Here is an 11227-nt window from a genome sequence, read left to right on the forward strand (position 1 = left end):
GTTCTTTGTATATCCTTGAGATTAATGCTCTGAGGTGTAGATGTTAAAGATTTTCTACATTTATGAGAGCTCTTTTGATTTTTTCCTTTGCTGTTAAGAAGATTTTTATTTGATACTATCCCATTTATTGATTCTTGATTTTACTTCTGCTTTAGGAGTCTTATGGAGGATGTTAGTTCCTGAGCTGACATGATAGAGATTTGGGCCTACTTTTTCTTCTAATAGGGGCAGGGTTTTTAGTCTAATGCCTGTATCAACAAGACCTTTTCTTGGGAAACCTCTGATTGTGAGAAAACCAAACATAATAGCAAAAGAATGTCACATGGCTAGACGGCCATTTGAAGACAGGTGAATGGAGGAGAGTTAAGCCTCAGAATAGAGAGAAGCCAGATGACTTTGAAGTTTCTTTCTAAAGAAGAAATTCTTTGATCCTATAATTATTATAATAAAATTTGTTATCATTACTAGTATTTAATTAAAATTATTCAGTGTTTTCATTGGAATTATAGCTTACTGTTTACTAATGAGATCCTCATGATGTCAGAGAGAAAAAACATAGTGCTAAATACTTAATAGGTAAAAGACATCTTTCCAATTGTCTGACATTTCTTAATTCCTTAAAGTCTGTGCAGTAGGTCATGTACTATTTTAGAGCCCTGGACAGCCAAATGCAATTAACCCATGGTTGGCTTAATTCTAGTCATATTAAATGGATATTTTAATTAGATCAATTAAGTAAGGGGAGAAAAATTCATTAACATAGGCCAAAGCATCTTAGTATGCTTGAAGCGAATGGGACTCTTATTCCATGCCTAAGTAACTTACAAAGAGAAATTTGAAAAGTGAGTATTTGGGAGAATCTGCATTATGGGTATGAAAGTAGGTCATCCGAAGAAAAATGTACAAAAATTTCAGCTTTTTATGGTGGCAGAAGCCTAGCACACATTCTTCCAACTTTTGCAAAAAAGAAATCTTTGGAAGAATCCCTATGACTTTATCAAACTTCCAACAGGAACCATGAGTTTTTATTCTAGCCATGACTTACCTGTCTACCTACCAAATTCTTGTCTTTCTCATCCCTGAATTTTATCTTCACTAGTTCATCTTTGAACTAGTTTCTCCTAGTCTTTCAAGCCTGCCCAGCTCAGTCTGCCCTCTTCTTTGATCTGTCTTCCCTCTACTAAATCCCATTTTCCCTTTTCCTTCATTCTCTGGAAGTATTGCCCTCTTGTCAAGGGAAATATTCCACCCTTTTTTATAACATTGAACCCACGTTCTTGCCACGAATGAAATCAAGAATCTTTGTTCTTTGCCTGTTTTGCCAGTCTCAAAGGGTTCTTTCATTAAGCAACTTTCTTTCCTTGAAAACCATATCAAGTTATACCAATCCTTTGTATTATCAGAAGGTATAATGTCATAGGGTGACATTTAGGTTCCACCACAGACTGGTATAAATTGCTTTTTCAGGTTCATTTTTTATTAGTCTTTACCACACATCAAGACTTCTAGAAGCACCTGATGACTTAATAATCAACAATATAGCAGATATACTTGTACCCAGAGATTTTGTTTCTGATGTTCTCTTTTTAGTATGCCCTCCCTTTACTTTCTGTTTATACAGGACAAACCTATCCATATTTCCTCCCTCCTTTATTATTGAAAACTCTTTAAATAATCATGTTTATTTACCTTTGTATTCCAAGGCTAGACCAATGCCTAGCACACAGAAATATCTAATAAATGTCACTTCTAATGAATACAGTATGTCCTTCAAGCAAATGAAGTTTTGAATTCTGTAATAGAAACTTCATATGATCTCAGCTTATCAAGTGCCTTGGCCAATTTCTCTTCAGGTTAAAAGGCTGAACTGCTCTGGAAGACCAGAGCAGTTCTGGTCTTTTCTCTTGTAACATTATACCAAAATGTACAGGGCAAGTGAGGATTTCAGAAAGTCAGGATTATACAAATACAACATGCCTTACAACTGAGAGTAGACCTTGAAAGACCCCTTACCATAGAGTTTAATTTAGGCTCTCTTCATTCCCACATTGTCTTGGGGACCCTGGGAAAATAAACTTCAATTCCTCACTGTTCTTGAACATCATTGTTCAGCAAACATTTACTCATCTCTCAGTATATATGATCTCCTAGGTTCTGAAAAAACAGAAAAACAAAAAAATTCCTATTTTCATGGAACTCAGAGTCATAGAAGGGAGATAGACAAGAAACAAATATTTAATGTGTTCATTCACTTCACACATATTTACTGCATCCTATGCAGGTGGTCTAGTAACAATGTAGAGTAGCTACTATGGGAACAGTGGGCAACAAGTACCCATTCTTCCATGGCTTTATACTAAAAGAAAAAAGAAAATTTTGATATATGAATGGGAAAATCACCAATATTTATACAAAGTTAGGGGAAAATGACAGTAAATTGATTTCTGGGTATTACAAGTAATTGAGAATGTTGGGAAATAATCTTATAGAAAGTAAGGGAAATGAAGTCAGGGTACTCATAGAGGTGATATCAAGAAAGTTCTTGGCTGCCATGCAAGGATTTTTTCTTAATTTACACTGTAGAGAACCACTGAAAGATTTTTAACTGGGAGAGGAGAACTCAAATCAGTTTTGCAATTTAGAATACATGTTAGAGGGAGTAAAATGTGAATGTCAGTCCAAGTAAGACCTCATGAAGCCTTTAAACCAAAGTAATAACAATGTGAATGAATAGGAGGCGACAAACTTGAATGAAACTTCATAGGAACTTTTAAAAGGATTTGGTGGCAGAATAAGTGTTGGGGATAAGAGAGAAAAGAATCTGCTCAGGAGCCATGGCCATTATTGTAAACTAGTAATATAAAAAGGGGAGCAAGATTTGGAGGGAGATAAGAAATATGATACAATATTTGTCTAAACAAGATAATACTGAAAGTTAATGAATTCAATGAGAACTGCTTCACAGAATGTTGTAAATATCTTTGTCCATCAAATCTTAACTGATTTTTGTTATTGTTTATGAACTGACTGCCTTTCACCACCAAGAAATAGATATCCACCCCCTCCTCCTCCATAAAGTTTCAAGCCAATAAATGCAAGATTTACTTGCACTTATTTACTCCTTCTGACATGTATTCTAAATTGCAAATCTGATTTGAGTTCTCTCCCAGTCAAAATCCTTCAGTGGTTCTCTATAGCCTACATTAAAGTCAAATTTCTTGCATGGCAGCCAAGAACTTCCTTGATATCACCTCTATGAATATCCTGTAAAAAGTAATTGGAAATACACTCTCAAAATGTAGTTCTTGAACATCCTAAAAGACCTGTGATTTATTTCAAAGGAACCATTCCCATTCTTCCCTATTGATTTATAAGTAATAATTTCTGTAGCTAAAATGAGAAAGACATCAAAAAAACACAGTAAGCTCTGAGTATTGAATTTTTGACTTCTGTGTTTCAGGATGAGCATATCAGGATAGTTAATGCAGTGTGCCCAGAAAAGGGCAACTAGAATGGCAGAGAACATTAAACCTGTTATATAAGGAACCTGTGGTGGTTAGCTGGGTAATGAAAAGATTAAAGTAGTTATGACAGGTGCTTTCTACATATTTTAAGACCTGTCAATTCAATTCTGTGGCTCCAAAAGGAAGAGCTAGTTCAACTGCTGCAAGTAGAATAGAAATAGATTTGGGGATCAGTACAAAAAATAATGTTCCAGCAACTACAGCAATCAATTATATCATCTCCTTAGATGGCAGTTAAATCTCTAAGACCAGAGACTTTTAAGGAGGAATGAGATGATCACTTGATATTGTATTGTAGAAAGAAGGATTGAACTGTGTAAGAGACATTCCTGTACTAAAATTCTACATTCAATAAATTTATAGAGTAACACTTTAGGATTGTGGCTTAAATTTTCTACAGGCATAGGGTGTACATTTCTGGTCATAAGGCTATATATCTGGGCAAAAGTCTAATTGTTTGAGATATAGTTGTTTATATGAACTTAGATGTGAATCTGCCTTTGTCTAGCCATGTCCTTGGTGTTAGATCCTAGTACAGGAACTGTACATTAATGCTTAAATTTATTTGTCTAGATTGGACATTATGAATTACCCTTGGTCTTACCCCCTTCACAAACTCCTATCTAATAAAAGAGGATAGAAGGTGAGGCTTATCTTCCATAGGACTTTAGCATAAAATATGATTGAGAATTTATGTTTATTTCCTTTACTCTCCATTGTATAAAAATACATTTGTTATTAAGATACCTGTGTAGGTGCATTTCTCCAGACCCCTCTTTTTTTTGAGATCGTGTTTTATTACATTGCTCAGACTGATTGAACACCTGGACTCAAATTATCCTCCTACTTCATCCTACCAAGTGCTGGGATTGCAGGTTGTGTCACCATATCCAACTTTCCTTTGACCTTGTATCTCATTTTCCATGTGCTCTTAAGACCATTTGTCATTTCCATGTGTCCATATTTTATTTACCAATTCAAAGACTATGTTAGGGAGGAGGCAGGTATTTGTTGGAAAGCAGAGTAGAGTAAACATGTTAAGACAAAGCAGAATAAAGTGAGCTACACATATTGATACAGGTGAATATTCTTTATCCGAAATGCTTAGGACTACAGGTGTTTTGAAATTCATGCATTTTCAGAGTTTGAAATATTTGCATATATATAATGGCCTATTTTCAAGATGGAGACCAAATCTAAAAATGAGATTCACTTATTTTTTATATGTACCTTATAAACATAGCCATAAGGTAATTTTATACAATAGTTTTAATGTGCCTGTTTTTTGACTGTGAGCTATCACATGAAGTCAAGTGCTGAATTTTCTACTTGTGGCATCTTGTCAGTGTTCAAAGAGTATTGGAGTTTGGAACACTTCAGATTTCCATTTTTCCAATTAGATATGCTCTACTTATTATATTTTGAAGGTGGCCAGATTGGGTAATCAAGTAAACTATAATCTCTTTGAGTATAGAAAACTATTCTGTATTTCTTTGAATTTCTCATAACACAGTAATTGTTAACGGGATCATTGTTTTTATTGAGGTAATTTACATTCAAATTTTAAATTTTTTTCTTTAGGGCTAAAGAAATTTTTTTCACAAAGTGAAATGATGGCAGGTATAACTAAAATTCAAGAGGAAATGGCAAAAAGATAAGAAATTCTCCCAGGATGATGTATGGTAAATTTTTCTACATATTTCTTAATAAAAACAATATTTTACTACATTTCAGTTTCCTCTTGTTAATTTGAGAATTATGATGAAAAAGGGAACAATATTGGTGACAAGTGAATGGGGATATATCACTAACAGTTTCAATGTGAATGAGAAAGGAGAGAAAATTCAAGAAAAGTGTATAAAGACAATGTTTAGGACTTAAAAGAAAAGTTAGATAAAAAAAAACTCATGGAAAAAAGTTAGGTATGTTATTTTGGGAGGAATTACTTGAAGCAGTAGTAGAGCTGCCAAAGGAAGGAAGAGTATGTTGAATCAATGACAATTTCAAATCTGTTAAGTAGATTTACAAATCTGAACTGACTGCTTTCCTGGCTATCATCAGGTGAATAGCACATGCAGGTTAGACTGGCTTGGAGCATGAAAAGTCAACGTGATGTGGTAAGATAATAACATCAGTTGGCTGATTTGTGCTTTGGTGAACACAGTGATTCAGAAGTCTGAAATTGAGCTCAATCCTAAGGTTGTTTTTACTCAGAAAAAGTGGAAATTGATTGTTGGTGGTTTGCTGCAACTTACTATACTAGCATATCTCCCCTATCTTGGAGGAAGAGAGAGTAATTTTTTATTTAATCTTATTATCCTTACCAGATGCTCTCCTATTTTCTTCCCCTCTTTCATTGCCAAAACATCTAAAGTTTCTACATCCTATGCTCTTAGGCCTCTCCCCTTGCTCTCCAGATTCCCTGAATTTTAAACTCACCTCCTTACTCCTGACACTGCTTCCTTGAAAGTCATCCATGACCAGGTTCCAATCTTTCACTACCAACCTTGGCATTTTTAAACATTTTCTCTTGGAGTGCTTTCTTTCCCATCTTTTCTGGCACTTAACTCTACTATTTGGACTTTTCTGCTGTCCTTCCTTTGACTTATTTTTGTCCCACCACCTTCTTACTATAAGTAGTCCCCAAGGATATAATTTGAACTTTATTAAGAGTTGACAGTTACATTCAACATTTCATGTACATGGAGCTAATTTAATCCTCATAACAATCCTGCAAGGCTGGAACTAGTGAATCCTTTTGTGAAATCTTCATGAAAACTCCAGCTCTTGATCTAATGCTATAAGATAAATAAGAGCATGCATACAAACACTTGAGTTAATATCATCTCCAGAGAGCAAAGCTCTCAAATTCTTTCCTATTTATCTCTTTGAAACTCTAGCCCCATTGTGATGAAGTACTACTTGACCATCTATCAGTCCCTTCAGAATTCCATCTCAAGAATTCTACCTAAAATTTATTTTCTAATCCTTTTTTCCTGTCCTTGTTTTTGGATCCCTCAATCAGCTTAATTTAACGTTCCTCTTATTTCCTTTGTGTTCCATTGTTCCTTCTTTTTATTACAGAAAGTAGCAAGTGAAAGTCTCCTAGTCAAACTCCTTCCACATATTTTACTGTTCACTGCATTTTCCCACTAAAAAGTCTCTTTAGATCTCCAAAAGCTCTTCGTGTAATCATTTCATCTGGATCCATCTGGAGGGCCACTTCCTTTTGTAGGATAAGTCACCCTCCCACATCCTTTCAGGGTTCCAAGTTAACATTTTCCCTGGGAAGCCCTGATATGTGGACACCCACCACCCCACCACCATTGCCCTCAAAATAATTAAGAATCCCATGTTTGAGGATTTTTGTGGTGAGTTCCCTCTTTTGCATTAGTCCTCTGAATCTGGAATGCTGTCCATTCCTGTTTTCTACTAATTTAGGCATTGACCATAAAAGTTCTTTGACCTATTCCTGCTTTATTCTTTTACTTTGCTGCTGTTCCCTTATTTTTATTACTTTTCTTTGTTCTCATCTTATCTATATCTTTCACATCCTTCAAAGGCCTAGTATAACTCTCTCTTAAGTGCCCTTTTTTACATTTCTATTATCAGTCAAACCCACAAAATTTAGCAAAACCCTTGAGTTCTGTTATGTGTATACATATCTTATCTCTTACTAGATTTGTAAGATCGTTAAGGATGGTGACAAATATCTTCTTTTCACTATTTACTACAGCTAATAGTTCAATATAAAATCAATAAAACACTCATAAATCACTGATTGATTGATCATATAATTGAATGCCTTTTTGATAGGCCATGGCTTCTATCTTCTCTACTTTTAGGTACATGGAGAGCCGATATCATACCATTCAGGGAGACTGCATTGATAGCATGGAAGGGATTACTGTTTTGCTGGGAGTCAAGCCTAATCTGTCTCTTTCCTTCACTGTCCCCAAGCTAGCATTACAGTTATTTTTGGGACCCTGCACTCTGTCCAGTTTCATCTACATGTCCCTGGAAAATGTGATGGGGTTTGAAAAACCATCTTAACCACAGATCATCATATCAGGAAGCCCATGAAGACAGGAGTGATTGAAAAGAGTAATTCCAGAGCTTCAACAAAGATAATGGGCAGGTTTATGTTAGCTGTTATTTTACTTGAGGTGATTATGGTTTATTTTTAGATGTCCCATTGTCAATGTCCTGGCTTTCATTGGGAAGCTCAATCTAGAGATGGCTTCCAAACCTAATAAGATGGAACAACTCTCAATTTCAAATTTCCCAGAAAATAGTTTTATTCTCTTTCAGAAGCATTGATCCTCTTTCTGCTTTCTTCTGCAATGAAATCCTGGGTTTTCATTTGTGTTGATTCATCCCCCCTTGACTCTTGTAATCTGTCACATTTTCTTTCAATAATTTCTAGACTGTGAGCTCAGGAACTTATTTAGTCATTTCTATATTATGTCCTTAGACATGTTGATTATCAAATATTGTGGTGGGGACCCTGAATCAGCATCTCTAAAAAATGGCTGACTCCATGTAATTTTTCTGGTAGGATTTGATTTTCTATTAAAAGCTCAATTTTTGTTTGTCTTTAACCTTATAACTCTATGTTTTCTGAGAGATAAGATAAATAATGGTCTTAAAAGAGTTGTCTATGATAAGACATTTTGTTTTACTTACTATTTACTAATGTACCTGATAACTGGTCATTTTTGCTCCTCTCCCTAAGCAACATATCTTTATTTTCTTAATAAAAAAATTACTTTCAACTTTCTAGACTCATAGGTTGTTTTAATAATTTAATATCAACCCATGGGTCCTACTTGGTTTAGACAATTGGGATTTTTTTAAAGTAGTTGTCCTATATTTTTTGATCTCTTAGTTCCCAGGTTGAATCTAATCAGAATTTTACTTTAGGAAGTAAGTAGCTGCCAACTATTGTAATGTGAACTACAAATGTGTTTTGTCTCCTCCTACTCTAATTTTCTCCCATTCCTTCAAGTAGATTCTAAGTAATAAGAATTTAAAGAAGTTATGTCTAAAACGTAGGAATATTTTTCTAATACCTCTTTTCTTCTGTCATACTGTGTAGTTTTCAAAAACAGAGCAAAGAAATAGAAAGCAGAAACTTGGGTTTACATCTAGTGCTGCTGCTGATATTGTTTTCTCGTATGCTGAAATTTTGCTTTGTTCTAGTTCATGAGAAATGGTCAGCTGTCAAGCACAATGAACTCCATAGGGAAAGGTGCTGAAAGTACTAGTTAAATGTATATTCATTAGTAGGTGTTGTGCAATATGTTTATATGTTTGTATTGCTGCCAATTTTTTAACTACAGGATAAATTTGAACAACTAAAAGTACATCCAACAAATACAAGTGTGCATAAGAGAATTAGAAATGTGAGAGCTAAAAGTTCTTAATCACATAATTTATTTTTGGTTTTTTTTTTTGTTTTTTTGTTTTTTGTTTTTTGTTTTTTTTTTTTTTTTTTTGTATTGCTGGGGATTGAACCCAGGGCCTTGTGCTTGCAAGGCAAGCACTGTACCAACTGAGCTATATCCCCAGTCCTCACATAATTATTTGGACAGCTGCCTGTCATTTCACCTTTTCAATAACTAAAGTACTGAAAGTTGATATTATTTCTTAGGTCCTTTTCCTTCTCTAATATTTATGATACAGGGGATTTGTTATCTATTAAAGTAGAACTAGTATTTTTTCATCTGCAGATTATTTTTGTTCAAAAGTAAATTGAGGTTCTCTTCTTAAATTTTCTCCTCTTATAATATAAACTTACCTCTGCTTTAGAATGTAAATGTATTGAATTAATAATCCTTTAATAATTTCTAATTATTACTAATAACACCCCAATATCCTCCTTAAATTGTTTATTTTTAAATTGATTTGATTTCTATTATGCATGGCTACCAAAAATGAAATCATTGCTCATTTTCTTAATGAAGCAGAAAGCAAGATATGAACAGAATATTGCACTCAAAACAATTCAAGATGCATATGTACTAATATTCTACTTATCTATTTTGCTCTTTATATTAAGATCATATACATGTATTTATATATATTTATGTAAAAATTTTCCAATTGTTTTAAATCTGGTTACCAAAGAAAAATGCATTCTTGTAATGCCAGAGAGTAAGAAAGTGCTCAAAACAGAAACTGAATAAGCATATGTCAAAGGGACACCAGAGCCATCATATAGTGGAAAATTTGAACAATAAAATAGATAACCTAGTATTAGAATATAAGACATAAAAATACATGAGTCTATAGTGATATAAATAAATAAATTAATTAATTAATTAATTAATTAATGATTTAAAACAGACAACTCTCCCATACAAAAGAATTCTGAATTTATATAGTTTCTTCTCAAGGATATGGAACACAATTTTCTACTTCTTAAGTGGGCTGCATAGATTGACTTCATTCCAAAAATTACAGTATGGAAAGGAGGAAAAAGTGAATGCAGTGGAAAAATTTGAAAAATACTACTGCAGCTAGGTGATCAAGATTAACTTCAAGGTGATAAGTCATACTGACAGTATGTACCCTTGAAATGATATGATAAGAAGGTCACTTACTTCTGTAGTATTCCTCCCCTTAATCATAACCCAGTTTAACCATGATAAAAGTATCAATAATATCAAGTTGAGAAATATTCTACAAACTACCTGACCACCTCAAAACTTTCAAGGTCATCAAAAACAAGGAATTTTTTAGCAACTGTCACAGTATAGTGGAGCCTAAGGAGATCTGTCAAAAAATGTAATGAATATTCTGGAATAAAGAGAGGATCAATTTTAAAAATAGGTGAATATAAATAAAGTAGGCATTTTAATTAATAATAATGTGTCAATGTTGGTTTATGAGTTGTGACAAATGTACCATGATAATGTGTAAACAATAAGGAAAACTAGGTGTGGTATATCCAAAAACTTTGAAATATCTTAGCAACCTTTCTTAAATCAAAAACTATTTCAAAATTAAAAATTACTTTAAAAAAAGAAATGTATTTATTTGATTCAGGATTTGACCTAGAGCAACAGTCTAGTGAAATTTTCTTAGAGGAAGAACATTAATTATACCATTCATTTATATTACTATGTGTTTACCTGATTACTCTCAAATTAAGTTGATCTAATAAAACATAATCTAACTGAGCAGGAGGATTTGATGAAGTAAATAGAAACAGCAATGAGGAACTCTAGGCAGCATGAGGAATGAAGAAGACATATACCCCACTTTGCTTTTTATGTTGATCCTGCTCCTTTGAAGTACTGGCCGCCACCTCTCCTCATTGTAGTTATTTTCAGACCCATTTACTACCCTTCATTCTGTAAATATTTTAGTATCGAGCTTTGTGCCTTTCTCTGTAAATGTAACTACTCCTGCAGTTCACTTTAGTATCTAGGTTATAACTTTCATCAAGCCAACATATTACTTAGGATTAGGTTTGGCTATATATAATTGAAAAACCCCATTAAATGATGTAAAAAGATGAAGCTTATTTTCCTCTCATATAAAAAAATCCAGATGTAGACAGGCCTGATATATAATAACTCCATAGTTCTTTTTTCTGCTGTACTATTCTCAGTTACCTCACGGTCCAAGGTGACTGCTGGATTTCAGCCATTCAATGAACAGTCACACAGAAGGGGGGAGAAATATAAGGACATACA

The 11227-nt window shown here is 33.8% G+C and overlaps 1 pseudogene across 1 annotated transcript in view; it reads left to right on the top strand.

Moving 5' to 3' along the window:
- The window catches only part of LOC306652459 (flavin-containing monooxygenase 5-like), a 29817-nt pseudogene extending 19500 nt beyond the window's left edge, over nucleotides 1-10317 (top strand). The window contains exons 5-6 of the transcript in view: nucleotides 5106-5178; nucleotides 10164-10317. The product of the transcript in view is annotated as a flavin-containing monooxygenase 5-like (transcript). The remainder of the gene's footprint in view (nucleotides 1-5105; nucleotides 5179-10163) is intronic.
- Nucleotides 10318-11227: the final 910 nt, after the last annotated feature.

This window comes from Sciurus vulgaris (assembly GCF_902686455.1).
Source record: "Sciurus vulgaris genome assembly, contig: HiC_scaffold_237_arrow_ctg1, whole genome shotgun sequence".
Taxonomy (NCBI): Eukaryota; Metazoa; Chordata; class Mammalia; order Rodentia; family Sciuridae; genus Sciurus; species Sciurus vulgaris.